The sequence below is a fragment of the Canis lupus genome, chromosome 1 (assembly GCF_048164855.1).
Source record: "Canis lupus baileyi chromosome 1, mCanLup2.hap1, whole genome shotgun sequence".
Taxonomy (NCBI): domain Eukaryota; kingdom Metazoa; phylum Chordata; class Mammalia; order Carnivora; family Canidae; genus Canis; species Canis lupus.
Window position 1 is genome coordinate 66,558,258 of NC_132838.1, and position 16,531 is coordinate 66,574,788.

Sequence of the window (16,531 nt, forward strand, 5' to 3'; positions counted from 1 at the left end):
AGACTTTCCTCATGTGAGCTTAGCGGAAGTGGGGTTATATCTCCTGATCTCCTCACTCTGAGTTTTTCAGTCAAATAAGTACATATTAGTTAATACACAGTATGTATGTTAGAGAATATAAAACAAGAATGGAATAATCCATAAGAGATTGACTTTTGTCAGATGTCCTGAACTAATGGCTTGGGCGTTACTTACTTTGACCTTTGACTACATGTCCGATACTTCAACCCTTGTTTGAACCTTCAACTTCTGGCCTTGACCCTGTCTCTCCCTAAATCTCAGCAGAGCAAAGGATAAAAGGATCTTAATTTCTACATACAGATGAAGTACTTGTGTTAGGTAAGTTTAATTCATTCATTGTTCACTAACACTGCACTGGGCGTTGTGATCCAAAGATGAATAGGACAGCACTCCTGATTGTAACTAATTAGTAAATTAATGGGAGAGACAGACAATACTAGATCATTACAGCATGTGTGACAGATGAGAATACCATATGTTAGTGAGGGCAGGATAAGATCCATACTCTGTACATTGCTTGTTGGAGTATGAGTTACCGCAACCTTCTTGCAAGTGATTTGGTAATAGGTATCAAAAGTCTGAAACTGCTCTTGAATTTGAATAGTTTATATATGACATGTTAAGGAACCATTGCATGAGGGATATTAGGGAGGACGGGACCAGATTTATATTTTGGAAAGTTTACCTTGGCTTAGTGTAGGGAATGTTTTGGAGGGGTGCAAGACTAGAACCAGGAGTTTAATTAATAGGCTGTTGTAGCAACCCAACATTTTTCTAATCTAAGAAAAGATGAACACCTGGAAGAGGGCCATGCTTATGTCTGGCTTCTTTGAACCTAGAATGTTTCTAGCCTTACCTCAGAAGGACCTTTATTAGGAAATAATCAGAGATGGATTATCACAAGCAAAGATTTACAATGATGTTTACTGATGTGATGCTTGTGATAGTGAAAAATAAAACAAAACAATACCTAAATACCCAACATCCAAGTTATCCTTAGACAAATCATGACATATTAATTTTATAGAATACATAATCATTAAAATAATATCTATGAAACATTTTAATGAAGTGGAAGTAGACATATGATACAATGAAACAACAGGCAAAACCTTGTGATCAAAATTATCGAAACACCTTCATATGGTCTACAAATTCACTCAAACTCTAATCTCTGCCTAGCTTGTCTTATGCCCGTGCCATTTCCACTGAGCCCAAACGCTAGTTATTCTCTAAACATAGCATATTCTATCAAACCCCATGCTATTGAATAGGCTACGTTTGTTTCGTTGCTTTTTACAAAAATACTTTTTTTTTCCTTTATAGCTCTGAGGCATCTATAGCCACTTCCACTCCTCTGCCCCCAAGGACAGCCATGGTCCCAGGAGTCATCTTTTAAACTACTTAGTTAATGATCTATTTAATTGTCCCTTATAATTTTATGAGCATGAGTTGTAACTTACTTTCCCTCAGCTTAGTTCTGGTGGGTACACTCTACCATAAAAATTAGAACTGTATACTTTCCATGCTCATCTCCAATTTCTCATTCAGAGCCTCTTCTTCATGCAGGTTCATTACCTTACTGCAATAAAAGACTTCTTAGAAAAGCCAGAACTAAAAAAAAAAAAAAAAAAAAAAAAGAAAAGCCAGAACTTTTCCTTCTGAAAATGTGAAATCCATCAAATGGCACAGAATCTATCTTAAATATGCTATTCTGATTTCTTGAGAGATTGAATAAAAATGTTTAGACATAAGTTGATAAATATTTTGATAAAATAGAGGGACAATTTTTTTTGTCAAACAGCTTCACAATAAATAAAAATTTCATCATTTAAATATAGTGCAGAAGAAATTTCTTTCTTATTAGAATAACAAAAATTTTAAAGGTTCCCGATGAAGAGAATGGACTTTAACAGTTGGATGTAAGGGGAAAATGCAATCTTAAGAGAGAAAACAACTTAAGGAAAAGTCTGAAAGTCGGGTATTGCCAAGCATGTTTGTGGAAAGCCAGTGGTGGAGAAATTAGATGGAAAAGTCTAGAAAAAGCCAAACTTTGGTGTTTGATACCCATGCAGAAGTATTAAAACTCTATTTTTCATTTTCTAGGGATTCATTGAAGATTCTTGTATATAGGAAATGGCTAGATTGTATCTGCATATTGTAATGATAACTGAAAGTATGTGAAAAGTTTAGCAGGAAATAGAACTGGGAGATTTGGTAGTTCCTAAATTGATGTCTTCTGCCCAGACTTTCATTTGAACTCTGGACCTATAAACTGATCTGCCATAGGGAAGTCTCATATACTTAGACCAGACTCATCATGCCCGAAACAGAGTTTATCAAAGTTAGTTTTTCCCATGAACTACATTGTGGATAAATAGCTAAACATACATATGTAATTTAAAACACATTCTTAAGATATTGATTTCCCAGCATAACTAGAATTAGGAGATTCAGAGTACTCTCCTGGGGCTCTTATGTCCTTGGAACTTAGAACAGTTGAAAATCACTTGCCAGTAACTACAGGGTTTGGAGGTAAGGAGAAAAACACAGAAGACCATGTCTTGAGGTGAACCTTATTTGATCCAGACAGACTTTCCATCCAAGTCAGCCTTGTAAAGGGCTAATCAGAGACAGATAATCTGGAAAAGAAGGGGAAACAAATGAGGACAAGAGATCTGAAGTAGAGGTGGAAAGAATGCCCTGGGGCAAATAAAGAGTAGGGTTCCAAGGATCATGTGGAAACTCTCCATAGAGGACTTTCACCCACAGTATGGCTAGTGCACATGTCCAGGTCTCTGTCCTTGCTTGCAGTGGGTTATTTTTTCATCCTCAGTTTTTTTTTTCCTGCTTCATTCTATTTCAGTTCATTCTTACTCTCTTTTCCCTATCATATTTGTGATATCTCAATATATAGGCCTTTAAGTTTGAGTGCTTTTCTTCCACTGATATTGGTTTCTGATGTGAAGTACACACAGCTAAGAGTTTTCCAGATCAAAAACCCATATGGAAATGAGGTAGTGCTCTAGTACACAGAGGAGAGCTAAGCCATGCCCTGAACCCTTGTCTTCTTGGCTGAAGCCAGGCATTCTCTAAGCCTTTTCCAAATCCTCTCCTGAGCAAATATCCTTTGCCACCAGGCATAACCTGGATCATACCACAAACGACTGAACCACTTTCAACACCGAGTTCTGCAGGAGATAAGGGCTGTAATTCTCTACCATCTGTGTTCCAAGTGTTGCAGTAAACACTAGGGACACAGGGGAACTAAGACTTCTTTTAGAATCTCTCTTCCAGGGGTTATCCAACAACAATATTTACATTACAATATGATACAATAGATACTACTGTATCTGATAGATATAATATGATCCAACACCAGGTCATTACAACATAATATAAAATATTAATGCAATATATATGTACATATTGCATTAATCTTTTTTTAAAGCTGTATCATGAATTGAGTTTTCAGTCTTGCATACCAGCAGTCACTTCCTCCTAGGGTAGCTATGCTTGGTTCTAGTGTGTGACGAGTGCCTCAGTGCATATGTATACCTACACACCAATGAATGATCTAATTCCTACTCACTTTAAGCATTTTCATTTGGTAAGTAAATAAATTAGAGCTCTGTTATACTGGCAGTGGATGCACACACAGGACTGTAAATTATGCATTACTATGTTTTGTTTTGTTTTGGTCTCTAGATTTTCACCACTTACTGAGCTCACACCCTTATAAATATCAAAGGGAAAGAATTACTTCCCTAGAAGAAAAAAAAAAGCTAAAATCAAGAAAATATCATATAATCTGTATAAAATGACTGGTTGTAAGGACTTTAGTGATTTCAGGGCCTCAGTTAGCAACTCCTCACTCTGCACCAAAGAGATCATATGAAGTTAGAGCTATGGCACTTCCATTGACACTTGGTTAGGAAGAACTTGATCCTTCTTTCTTTGCTTCGTGATGTGAGTGTTTAAGACCTTGGTTTGCATTTAGAGCAACTGTGTGTCTTCCAAAATCAGCTCTTCATAATCAGTGAAAAGTAAAGCATATATTATAATATTATTACCACTGCCCAAGTCATCTTTGACAAATAACAAACCAGTTCTCTAATATTATGCTATTTGACTATCACAGTAGCCCTATAAAATGAACGGAGCTGATATTTTCGTATTTGTTTTGCTTATAAGAAAGTCTGGCTTGCTCAAGGCCACACAATTAGCAAAATCCACCACTGGCAAAATTCAGATGTAGGATTTTCATACAGATGTATTACTATCCATATTTGGAAGTTTGAGCTTTCTTGTAAGAACATTTTTCCCATTTACGGTGCATGAGTCTTCTCCAAGCTCCACATGTCTTTTATTTCGTAGGTTTTTAAGAAGGACAATAACCTACACACTGAGGTTTTCTTACAAGAGAAATATTATTTCAATGCATTGTTCTAAAGAGCTCTATTCTGATTCTGAAGAGAAATAAAACATGCCTTGTTTTTACTTTCTTAATAAAGTACTTACAGGAAAAGGGAAAACAGACAAAACAAAAACACATCCAAAATAAAGAAAACTTCTATATTTTCTTCTGAAATATTATATCTTGACAGACAACATAGGTCTGTGGATGGAGCCTGAGTTAAAAGTTAGTTATTTAATTCCTCCCACCTTGTTCCAATTTTCCTTTTACCAGTAGCTCTCATCACCTTCTCACATACTACAAAATGTATACTTTAATCATTTTGACTTATTGTCTCTCCCCTCTAATTTGACTATAAGTTCCAAGTGGGCAGAGATCTCTCTTTCACCCTCTGAACACTAGTATAGTGTCTGGCATATAGTAGGAACACAGTAGTTTGCTGATTGAATGAATGAAGATATATACCTGGGTTGGAATTCTCACCTTACCATTTAACAACAGCAGAAATTTAGGAATGTTATTTAGCCTTTCTGAGTATGTGTGTGGTAAAATATGTACAACACATTTACCATTTTGACCATTTTTAAGTGTACAGTTTTGTGGTATTAAGTATATTCACATTGTTTTACAACTATCTCCACCATCCACCTCCAGGACTTTTTTGTCTTTCCCAACTGAAACTCTATTAAACAACCACCCATTGTTAAACAACAACCCATTCCCTCCTACTCTCAGGCCCTGGTGAACATGGGTTTATTTCTTGTCTCTCTGAATTTGACAACTCTTAAGAAACTCATGTATATGAAATCATACAGTATTTATATTTTTGTGATGCGTTTATTTCACTTAGTATACCGTCCTCAATGTTCATCCATGTTGTAGCATGTGTCAGAATCTCTTTTCTTTTTAAGGCTGAATCATATTCCATTGTATGTATACACCACATTTTGTTTATCCATTCCTCTGTTGGTAGATACTTGGGTTGCATCCACCTTTGCTATTATGAATAGCAAACATAAGTACACAAATAATTGTTGGAGTCTCTGCTTTTGATTCTTTTGGTTATGTATCCAAAAGTAGAGTTGCTGGATCATAGGATAATTCTATTTTTAATTTTTTAAGGAACCATTATATTGTTTTACATAGGGGCTGCACCATTTTCATTCACACCGGCAATGCACAAGAGTTCTGATTTCTCTACATCATTGTCAAACTTTGCTATTATCTTTTTGGTTTGGTTGTTTTTAGTACTAGTCATCTTAATAAGTGTGAAGGAAATCTTTCCAAGTTTTAATAGCTTCATCTATACAGTGAGGATATACACAAAGACTCATTGGCTAGTACAGTTCTAGCATAGAGTTGGGTTAACTAGAAAGAGAATTTCTTTTGTTGATTGTTATATTTGGGAAGAAAATTTCCACATAAATGTTGAGAGTCACTTCCACTTTTCCTGTTACTACCTAAAATTCACTCAGAGTTACATAGACATAATTCAGACATAACATATAGTAGAAAATAGCCTTATTTTTAATTTTTTTCTCGTTTCACCCATGAAAGAGACTTCTAATGACTGGATCCAATAGAAAGAGTCCAAATAATTAAAAACTGAGACATAGCTTTAGTGATTTATATTTTCTTTTAGTGAGAAACACTTGTGATGAAAATGAAAGAACTTAGGACTATCTGATTCATGTATGAAAATATTCCCCTTGAACTAAAACATGGTATTATTTTAACTGATCAAATTGTTCATTCACACATTTTAAAAAATCACTGAAATTAGTTACTTGATTCAGTGAAGTATTATTTGATTGCTTTCATCATCTTATAATTTAAGAAAAGCTACAATTCTCGCAGCCCCTCTGGAGATTCATACTTAGTCTAGATGTAATAAACAGAAATTTTGGTGCTTAGAAAGTTAACTTTATATTCAATTTAACTATTTTTAATTCAACAGAAGTTTATCAAACAGATATCATGTGCAAAGCATATACAGAAAACAAAAAAGATTCGACATGCTTTTAAGAGCTTGTGATCCAGATAAGTAAATTGGGTAATCATTATTTTAACAATTAACAAAATACTAAGAGAGTACTAGATCAATATGGCAGGATGAATGAATACACATTTCCACCTCTTTATATGCCTAAGTTACATAAATGAGAAGAAAAATAATATCAATGTTTAACTATATCTATTCCTATATCTACCCATGAATACAGTAAGAAAGGGAATAAAATAGCCTTTAACAATTTCAAAGTACTTAAAAGAGGATTGGATCAGTATGGAGAAAGGATTACATATATCCAGCTGCAATTTTGTCTAAAATATCACAAAATAATATCATTATATCTAAACATATTTTTACTTAAAATAATAAATCTATAGTTATTCTTGAAAATAAGAAAGAAGTCTGTAAATAGTTATATAATTGGAAGTATTTTCACCCCAAATCACTCAAGAACTTATAATAAACATAAATAGGAGCCATATTCAAGCAGACAGAGATAGTTGAATACAAAATTTTCAGGAAAAAAAAAAAAAGAATTACCAATAATTTCAAGAAAACCAAGACCAGGCATCCCGGGTGGCTCAATGGTTTAGCGCCGCCTTAACCCCAGGGCCTGATCCTGGAGACCTGGGATCGAGTCCCACCTCGGGCTCCCTGCAGGGAGCCTGCTTCTCCCTCTGCCTGTGTCTCTACCTCTCTCTCTGTTTCTCATGAATAAATAAATAAGTAAAATCTTTAAAAAAAAAAAAAGAAAGAAAGAAAGAAAGAAAGAAGGAAAGAAAAGAAAAGAAAACCAAAACCAAGAGGCTTCATGAAAGCAAACAATAACTGTAAAAAGAGAACAACAAAAAGGAGACAGATACAATAAATAAAACAAACTTTTAAAAGTACCCTCAGCTCTTTGAGAATTCTGTAAAAAAAGGATCCATAAAAAAGGAAACAGACTTTGTAGAAATATTAAAGTGTTAAAAAAAAAAAACTCTATAGATGGATTGAATAGAGATGGGCATAACTGGATAGTAAATCCATGAGCTGAAAATGGAACCAAGGAAATCACCCAGAACACAGCACAAAAGAACAAAGAAATGGAAAGAATGAGAGAAAACTTAATAGACAAGGAAAACAAATTCCAACATCCATTTATTAAGACCTTCAGAAAGGGGCACCTAGATGGCTCAGTTGGTTGAGTGTCTGACTTTTAATCTCAGCTCAGGTCTTGATCTCATGGGAGTTCAGGCCCCATGTTGGGCTCTGCACTGGGCATGTAGCCTACTTAAAAATAAATAATAAATAAATAAATAAATAAGTAGGAAAAAAAGAAAAGAAACCTCCAACAAGAACAGAGGCTGAGTGAGAGAAATGACAAAGAAATAAATTATAAAGAAAATGTTGGATCTAATGACACAACTGAAAGAAATTATAAAGTGCCAAGAAAGATGAATAAAAATGGAAACATACCTAGGCTACAATGCTGAAGTTCCAGAATTCTAAAGATAAGAAGAAAAATCCTACAGGATTTTAGAGGAAAAAAAGAAAAAAAGGCTATTAACAAAAATGGACAAGAATCATCTAGGTAACACTGACAGCCAGAAGATAATGAAGGTTTCTTTAAAGTTATCATTAAAACACTCCTTTTAAAAAATAAAAAATAATAAAAAAAAAACACTCCTTTTAAACCTAAAGTACTATACTTAATTAAACTAATATTCAAATTGGAGACAAAATGATGACATTTCCAGGTGTCCAATGATTCAGGAAGTTTACCACCCACAGTTGTTCTCTAAAAAAATCACTCCTAAGTATAACACAGGAAAGAGGAGCCCAAGAAGTGGGAAATATTAGGCCATCAGAAAATGTGGTGAGCAAAGAAACCAATAATCCTAGTTAAGTTTAAATATTTGTTGAAGCATAATGTAAAAAAAAATTAAACAAGATCAAATTTTTGGAACTAAAATCTCTGGTGATTTTAACATAACATTGGTAGAGGGCTGGGAGGATGAGCATGGGGAAAGGAGTCAATTTATAATGTTCTTACCTTCTATAATGTTTCTTACCTTTACATAGGGAGTATATAAATTCCACTAAATGGATATATAGATACGATTATATATATATATATATAAATCATGGTAAATTGTAAAGTTATATAATATATCTAAGCAAAAACAGAAATAAATTCAACAAAGTTAAGATTTTAGGAATAGTTAATATTAAAAACAAATTAGTTGTGTACATTGCCAAAATCTCTAGTGAAAAGAAAATCACGTGGCAAAGACACGTGATCCATTTAATAAAAGAGAAGGAAAGAGAAAGCACAGTAATTTAACAAATAATTGTAAACACATCATTAATTACAAACAAACATGTATATGTACAAAATAAACATGTACAAAATAAAATTATATATACCCAATTAGGATTGTGGTTGCAACGCCCAAGGAATAACAAACAATTATTTAATTTAATTGATAGGTCTCAAATACCTAAAACATACGGAGTGTAATTCTTTACACTATATATGTTATCACACATAATTTCTGTGTTTGCTATCAAGCCTATAATACAAGAAAAAGTCTTAAAAGGCAATTTAGTGGATAAGACTATTCCAGTGTACAATAGCAAAATTAGAAACTTTGAGCAAAGTGTCAGTAAAGATACGAGGAAGATTTAGTCCATATTATCAAGCTCATTATAATAGGAACTCTATTAATTTATTGGCTCTTAGGATATTATCATCAATGATCATATAAACATTCTCAAATATTTATCAATATTGTTGCATTGTGAAGCTCCAAATGAAAGAAAATACAATTTCCCTTATAAATCATTGCTACTAGACACAGAATAAAAGGAAAAGACTTTGGCAGGGATCCCTGGGTGGCACAGTGGTTTAGCACCTGCCTTTGGCCCAGGGCACAATCCTGGAGACTCGGGATCGAATCCCACGTCGGGCTCCCGGTGCATGGAGCCTGCTTCTCCCTCTGCCTATGTCTCTGCCTCTCTGTGTGTGTGTGTGTGTGACTATCATAAATAAATAAAAGTTAAAAAAAAAAAAAAGACTTTGGCAAAAATTGCAAAGTGGTTATATTGATATTATCTAGACCCTTGGTGACATAGCACAACTCATTCTCCAAGGTCACAACCTGTACTTTTTTATTCTTTTTTTTAAGATTATTTATTTATTTATTCATGAGAGACACAGAGAGAGAGGCAGAGACACAGGCAGAGGGAGAAGCAGGCTCTTCTCAGGGAGCCCGATGTGGGACTTGATTCCAGGACCCCGGGGTCATGCCCTGAGCCGAAAGCAGAGCTTAACCACTGAACCATCCAGGTGTTCCTGTACTTTTTTATTCTACAAGTATTTTTTTTTTTTCTACAAGTATTTTGTGATTAAAAGAAAGCATTGGGGATGCTGGGTGGCCCCATCAGCTAGTATCTGCCTTCAGCTCAGGTCATGGTCCCAGGGTCCCAGGGATTGAGTCCTGCATTGGGTTCCTTGCTGAGCAGGGAGTCTGTTTCTCCCTTTTCTCCCTCTGCCTGCCACTCCCCCTGCTTGTGTTTCTCTCTCTGACAAATTAAATAAAATCTTTAACAAAATAATAATAAAATAAAATAAATAAATAAAATAAAATAAAATAAAATAATAAAATAAAATAAAATAAAATAAAGCATTGTCCTGACATCTCTACTTAGTCCTGCCTTTCCAAATAATATAATAGTAAGTAACAACTGCACCTTGCCTCAGTAAGTTCTAAGAACATGATAGGGCAGAGAGGTCACTCCAAAGGGTAGTGCTATGGACTGAATTGTGTTCCCTCAAGATTTCTGTATGTTAAACCCCTCGCTCTCAATGTAATGGTATCTGAAAATGGGACCTTTAAGAAGGTATTAGATTGAAGAAGTCATGAGGCTTTCATGATGAGATTTGGTCTCTTTATAAGGAGCGACATAGGAGAACTTCCATTCACCCCTCTGTCTGTCTTTCTGTCTCTTTGTCTCTCTCTCTCTCTCATCAAGGAAAGGCCATGTGAACACACAGTGAGATGGTGGCTGTCTCCAAGGCAGGGAGAGAAATCACATCAGAACCTAACCATTCTGGTGCCCTGATCTCAAACTTCTAGCCTCTAGGGCTGTGAGAAAATAAATTTCTGTTGTTTAAGTCACCCTGTATGTGATATTTTGTTATGGCATCTTGTGCTAAGGTAGATAATATCATAAACTAATCAAGGTTGAGCAAAATGTTCTGGGTCAACTCACTTTATGTAAAGCATATAGGGATGAACTTATATAGATGTACATTGGTATATCAAATATATTTTAGAATTCATCAGACACCAGTAAAAGCCCTAATAAGATGGTGTCAGATGATACGAGGACAGGTCTTTAAATGCTAAGCTCTTTGGTAAACTTCTGGATTTCTCTAACCAAGTGGAATAGAATAGATCCCATGCTATATACCAGAACTTCATAAACTGCTCTTGGACAAATTCCCAGTTGCCTTGGACAATTTCACCCAGGTTTCTGTATAAGACCCTAGAAATGTCTCACTTAACCAATACAAACAAACCCTCAATAAGCATATAGTTCCGAGAAGCTGCTACCAAAATTCTTTCTTTTTCCAGTTTTCATACAGATAGAAAAGAGACAAAGTCCCAGAGATGCAGCAAGTCCATCAACCCTGCTTCCGTGGTCAACGGAATAGAATGAGATCTTCCTGACAGAGGGTAATTTCTATACCATTCAGTCCCTAGTCATCTCGCTTTCCACACCCTGAGAAATAAACTTTTAAACCTAGATGCTACAACTAAAAAATATGCCCTTTTTACTTGAATCTTTGCTTTACTTCTTACCTCGTTTCCATCTCCTCTTCCTTTCCCATAGTTTTATATTTAATAATCATCTTGTAGTACCTCTCCTCTTTCTAACCTATGATCTGTCTGTACATATTTTTCTTTTTTTCCATACATTTTACCTAACTTAGTTTTGGCTTAAAATTATTTTTTTGGGGGGATCCCTGGGTGGCGCAGCGGTTTGGCGCCTGCCTTTGGCCCAGGGCGCAATCCTGGAGACCCGGGATCGAATCCCACATCGGGCTCCTGGTGCATGGAGCCTGCTTCTCCCTCGGCCTATGTCTCTCCTTCTCTCTCTCTCTCTGTGACTATCATAAATAAATAAAATTTGAAAAAAAAATTTAAAAAAATTATTTTTTTCTCTTCATCCACAAATTTCAAAGTGTTTTGAGCTGTTAGAAAAAAATGTAAGTGATTGCATCCCATTCTTACTATAAGTGGCCTACTTCTTTTTCCATCACTCCAAGAATGCCCACTTCAGTCCTCTAACTGCCGTGATCCACAAATTTTTCTTGGATTTTGACTAACAAAGATGACTTGCCCTACTCAGCTAGAACAAGATTAAAGACCAGAAGTAGAGTATGATGAATAACCAGTTGAGGCTGAAAGAGGGAATGAAGTAAGAGAGAAGGGGGGAGATGCCTTTTATCATGGAAAGGGCATCAGAGAAGACTTGACAGATAGGCAGTGCTGGTCCATTCCCACTGCCATCATGCTAACGCCTACATCCCTTTCATACCCAAATTAAAGATGTATGACTTGAGAACATTCTTCATAGAAATGATAATTTGGCTTAAAGACATTTCCTAAATATGTATCCTTTTCCATGGACAGCTTAGTTGCAATAACATTGATGAAAAAAATAGCTCAGAATACCTGTAGTCTCTTGGTCTGGGATTTACTATAAAAGGAAAAAGAAAATTGGACTTGAAAGCTCTTCTTCTTACCCGAACTCAAATCTCCAGAAAGACTGTGTAAAACTTTGGTTGCTTGTCAATAAGTGATACTAAAACACTGACTGACTTTACTCTAGACTATAGAGAGCCCCAGATTCTGAGATATAATTCTGGTCATTTGTCTAACAAAATACGTTGGACTAATAGTTACATTTCACATTGGCTAGGTTTTTCCAACTACAAAAAGTTGATAATCTAGCACAGTGAAGCAGTATACACAATGATTGGACCTAATGCTGCCAATATTCCAATCCTGGTTCCGACCTCTTCATTTATTTGCTATGTGACTTTGAACAAGTTACTTATCTTAGCCTTAGTTTTCTCATCTATAAAATAACACTTTTAGGTACTTCTTAGAATTTTTAGAGAATTTAAGGAGTTAAAACATAAAAACAAATTAGAATAGTTCCTGGTGGATATGAAGCACACAATAATTAATTTAGCTATTATTCTTAAGAACATCTTAGTCACCTCCTTTAAATCTACAACTGAGTGAGTTCCCCAGGCATCATTTGGTAGTTCTGCTCAGTTATTTGAAGTTACAAATTCTTCAATACTCACATTAAAGATGTTAGAACCTGTATAGAAGTCAAACAACATACGAACAAATGTTCTGCAACATGATTTTGTGACCATGAAGACAGAGAAACCTGGAATAAGAAGTTCTGGTGTTTTATTTTAACTTTCTTTTTAAAAACCAAGTGGTGACCAATCATCAGATATTTTTATTCCTTAATTTCAACATTTATAAAATGGGAAACACAGAGTCTGGCCAAGTTGAGAAACTATGTAGCATGAGCTTTAAATTATGTACTCTGGTCATTTATACATAGATTTTTGTTATTCCTTAAAATTAAAATCACAGTAACGTATTTAATTCTTATATAATGACATGTTGTTGGGTAGTTATGCTGCTAGGTAGCTAGGCATAAATAATACATTAATCTGTTAACATTGCTTTTATAATACTGAATCACAGTTTAGCTTTTTGTTAATATTTGGGGACATTGCATGGATTTAAGATGATAGACATTTGAAACCATTCTCCACTACCTACCAACTAGCAGGCACTCAAGTAACTTACTTAACCCTTTAGTCTACTTTAGTTCCCTCAGTGCAAAATGGAGAAATGGCTAAATTTCCTCATTGTATTGTGGTAAAAATTAAATCATATAATATATATAAAGCATCTGGAATAGGGGCAGTTACCATAATAAACAGCCAAAAATAGTTAACTTGAAATTGAAATATCTTTATCTCTCATTTGTCATTTTTCTCATTCTGTGTTTTTTTTTTATTATTATTATTTTGTCACATAATTCACACACACACAAAAAATTGGGTTAAGGCACAGTGATGTGAGAAATTACTTGAAAATAAAAGTGACTCTTTTGGGTCATTTCCATGATCCACAACTACCTCTCCCTTAGGCACCACTTGTTCGATTTCTATCCATCCTGTCTTCTCCAAAGAGATCCATTGAGTGTATACTCTGGGCTCCGTGTTGCAGGATCAAGTATTTGAGGACAGCAGATTCTTGGAATCCCTGAACTTTGAGTCTGTCGATTTCCTTCCACAGATGGTCTGCAAATTTAAACATGCTGAGAAGACAGAAGGAAAAGCTCAGAGATCTGAGATGGGGAAAAAAGAATAGAAAATATAGGAAAAATAGGCTTAGAATCAAGGCAACATAACTTAAGAAGAGGAAAAGAAAAATAAGAGAAAGAAAAGGGCCTGCCAGCCCTGGCATCTTTTGGATACTTCTGATCAACCACCCTCCAAGCATTCTCAGATTCTCAGATTAAGCAAATTCAGATTTATGGCTGGGTGTTGGAAAGTATGTGTTATCCTTCCCTTACTTTAGTTCCTCAGTCATTTTTCCAGTCATCAATCGACTCAGTATACTGTTTGTAATACCTTCTCTGGGCTATAGACTTCAGCGTATTAGATATTGGGACCAGGAAAATAGAGAGGTGGTTACCAAGATTAAAAAAGGACATGATTCTTGACCTCAAAGAGTTTGTAGGCTGGTTGAAGAAACTGATAAAGGCCCAGAAACATTACAATAGAGCCCTGTGTTAATGAATCTAAGTACTAGAGGCTCACAGAAGGAGGAATGATGAGTTCTGCCTGGGGAGCCAGGGACATTTTCACAGAGAATTTAACACTTGAGTAAGTCCCTAAGGACAACTAGGTACTCCCCAGCCTGAAATAAATTGCATTTTGCAGAGCATGAGGCATGCAGAAGCGTAATGTGTTCGGGAAGCAGTCATTCACTGTGGCTGTAGTGGAGGGAGTATGGGTGGAGGCAGAGATGTAGAGGAAGAAGTGGGGGTTGAGAAATCATGTGCCCAAATAGGTTTAATATGTCTCTTTCATCTTCTCCTCCTCCCCCCAGGCTCCCTAGTATGACTAAATGAGTGATGCTTGGAAGTTTCTGTTTCTGGTTCTGGTGAAGGCAGTGAATCCATGTAACTCTGAGAAAAATGGCCCTGAGTGACCTAAGCATCTGGTAGGGCCATTTTCCGTCTTCAAGCTAGGACAGTTGAGTGGCTAGTAGTGTCAGCAAGTGACTCAGCTGGACTGGGTCTGTTATTAAATTTTATCATGTCACAGCCAATAGTATCAGTAAAACATAAAGAATTACTTAGAAATTATTGTCAGATGGAATTTCTGTAGTTGCTTTGTTGAAAATTATACGTATGCTGCAGTGTTATAGACAGCTAGCCGACTGTGTGTGTATGTGCGTGTCCATGTGCATGCATGTGTACATGTGCATGTGTGTATGTTAGTTTTGATAGCCTATAGTCCCCAGGAGTCCTGAAGAGCAAGCAAGACTTTTAGTATTCTTATTTGGTCACATATGTGTATATTCAGGACAAGGGTGCAATAGGGGCCTTTTTGGGCCCATGGAAGTGTTACAAGGATGAGGGGACCAAGGGTAAGCTGAGAGTCTAATGAGACATGATCAGTTGTTTCTTCTCTGGTGACAAAAGTGTGGCAAGGGTTCAGCTTTTCTCCAGCCAATCATCCTCCCAGCACAGACTTTTAGGTATGGTTGAAACAAATACTCCTTTCTCTTGTGTGTTCTAGTCTAGATTGTGCAAAATCCCTCAATCTGGGAGAAAAAGGCAATTCAACCCAGAGAATTCTTTGCCCATGTTTTCCTGGGACTCTCCCCAGTAACACTTCCTGGAAATTCTGTCTGCCAAGGCTATACAAGAACACTGAATAACTTAGCAGAGAAGGAAACTGATATGAAAAGTGGACAGAGAGTTCCCAAAAGAGGTCTCTCTTGAATATAAGCATAAAAATGTAAAAGGACACAATTAACTAACTGGTTTCCTAACATATTAGGAAATAACTCAATCTCTGGCTACCTGAAATCATATTAAAATAAGAGAAAAAAATCAACACCTTAATTTGTGCAATATGAAGTACTTATTAAATCTACTGGATGGTGATGCGCCACAAAATAAACTTCCCGTATCTCAACACGGTCTGCTCTTGAGGTATCAGAAACTAGAACTAAATACACTTTCCACTGGCGTCTTATTAAAAGTTCTTACAGAATCTAATAGTTCCCCACCAGCAGCACCAATTTTGTGCAGTTCTCCTGAAAGCTTTCAGCAGTAAATCTCTAAAAATGTCCACTTAAGCAGTAGAGGTCATAAATACTTTGCAAGAGCAATAAAATAGAACAGAATTTTGGAAGTTATAATTTTAGTGGATATAACTGCACTATAAAAGAAAGGCCCCTGGGAACCAGAATAAATGCAAAACTCTGTCTAAGTGAACTGCAGTGCTAACCCATCTGCAAGTGGTAAATTATCCCCAGTCCCAGGTGTAGTGCATTATCCTAAGGGTGTCCAGTGATTAAAGGTAAGAACGTGGCTAAAATCCAAGGGAGCACTGAACATTAATGACGGCTGGAAATTGTCGACAATTTCTCTGGAAGTTTGATTTGGTCCTATTTGCTCACATTAGCCAGGTCCAAAGTTCAGCAGAGAGCCTACGATCAGTACAGATACTCTAGTGGAAGAGGCTCAGAGGGTGAAAAGGAGACTTTGGCTCTTCATTTGCCCCAGGTTGAAAGTAGGGCTATAATCCTATTACCTATAAGCTCTTTAAGCTGTAACAAAGAACAGAACTTACTGAGGACAATGTCCTAAAATTCAAATGATAATTGCAAAGCAACATAAAAATTTCATTAATTTCGTCTCTTTCTGGTACATCAACTTATTCTCATTAGCACACATTTGCATACATGTCCCTT

General features: G+C 35.8%; 1 long non-coding RNA gene across 3 annotated transcripts in view; it reads right to left on the minus strand.

The window, feature by feature from the left end:
• Window positions 1–12,967: 12,967 nt before the first annotated feature.
• Window positions 12,968–16,531, minus strand: part of LOC140637110 (uncharacterized) — a 182,394-nt gene continuing 178,830 nt past the window's right edge. Inside the window, exon 18 of one of the 3 annotated variants that reach the window (XR_012034364.1) lies at window positions 12,968–13,856. This is a non-coding gene — a long non-coding RNA (uncharacterized lncRNA). Of the gene's footprint in view, window positions 13,887–16,531 lie in introns of all 3 variants that reach the window. The other 2 variants (XR_012034368.1, XR_012034403.1) reach the window with 2 other exon arrangements.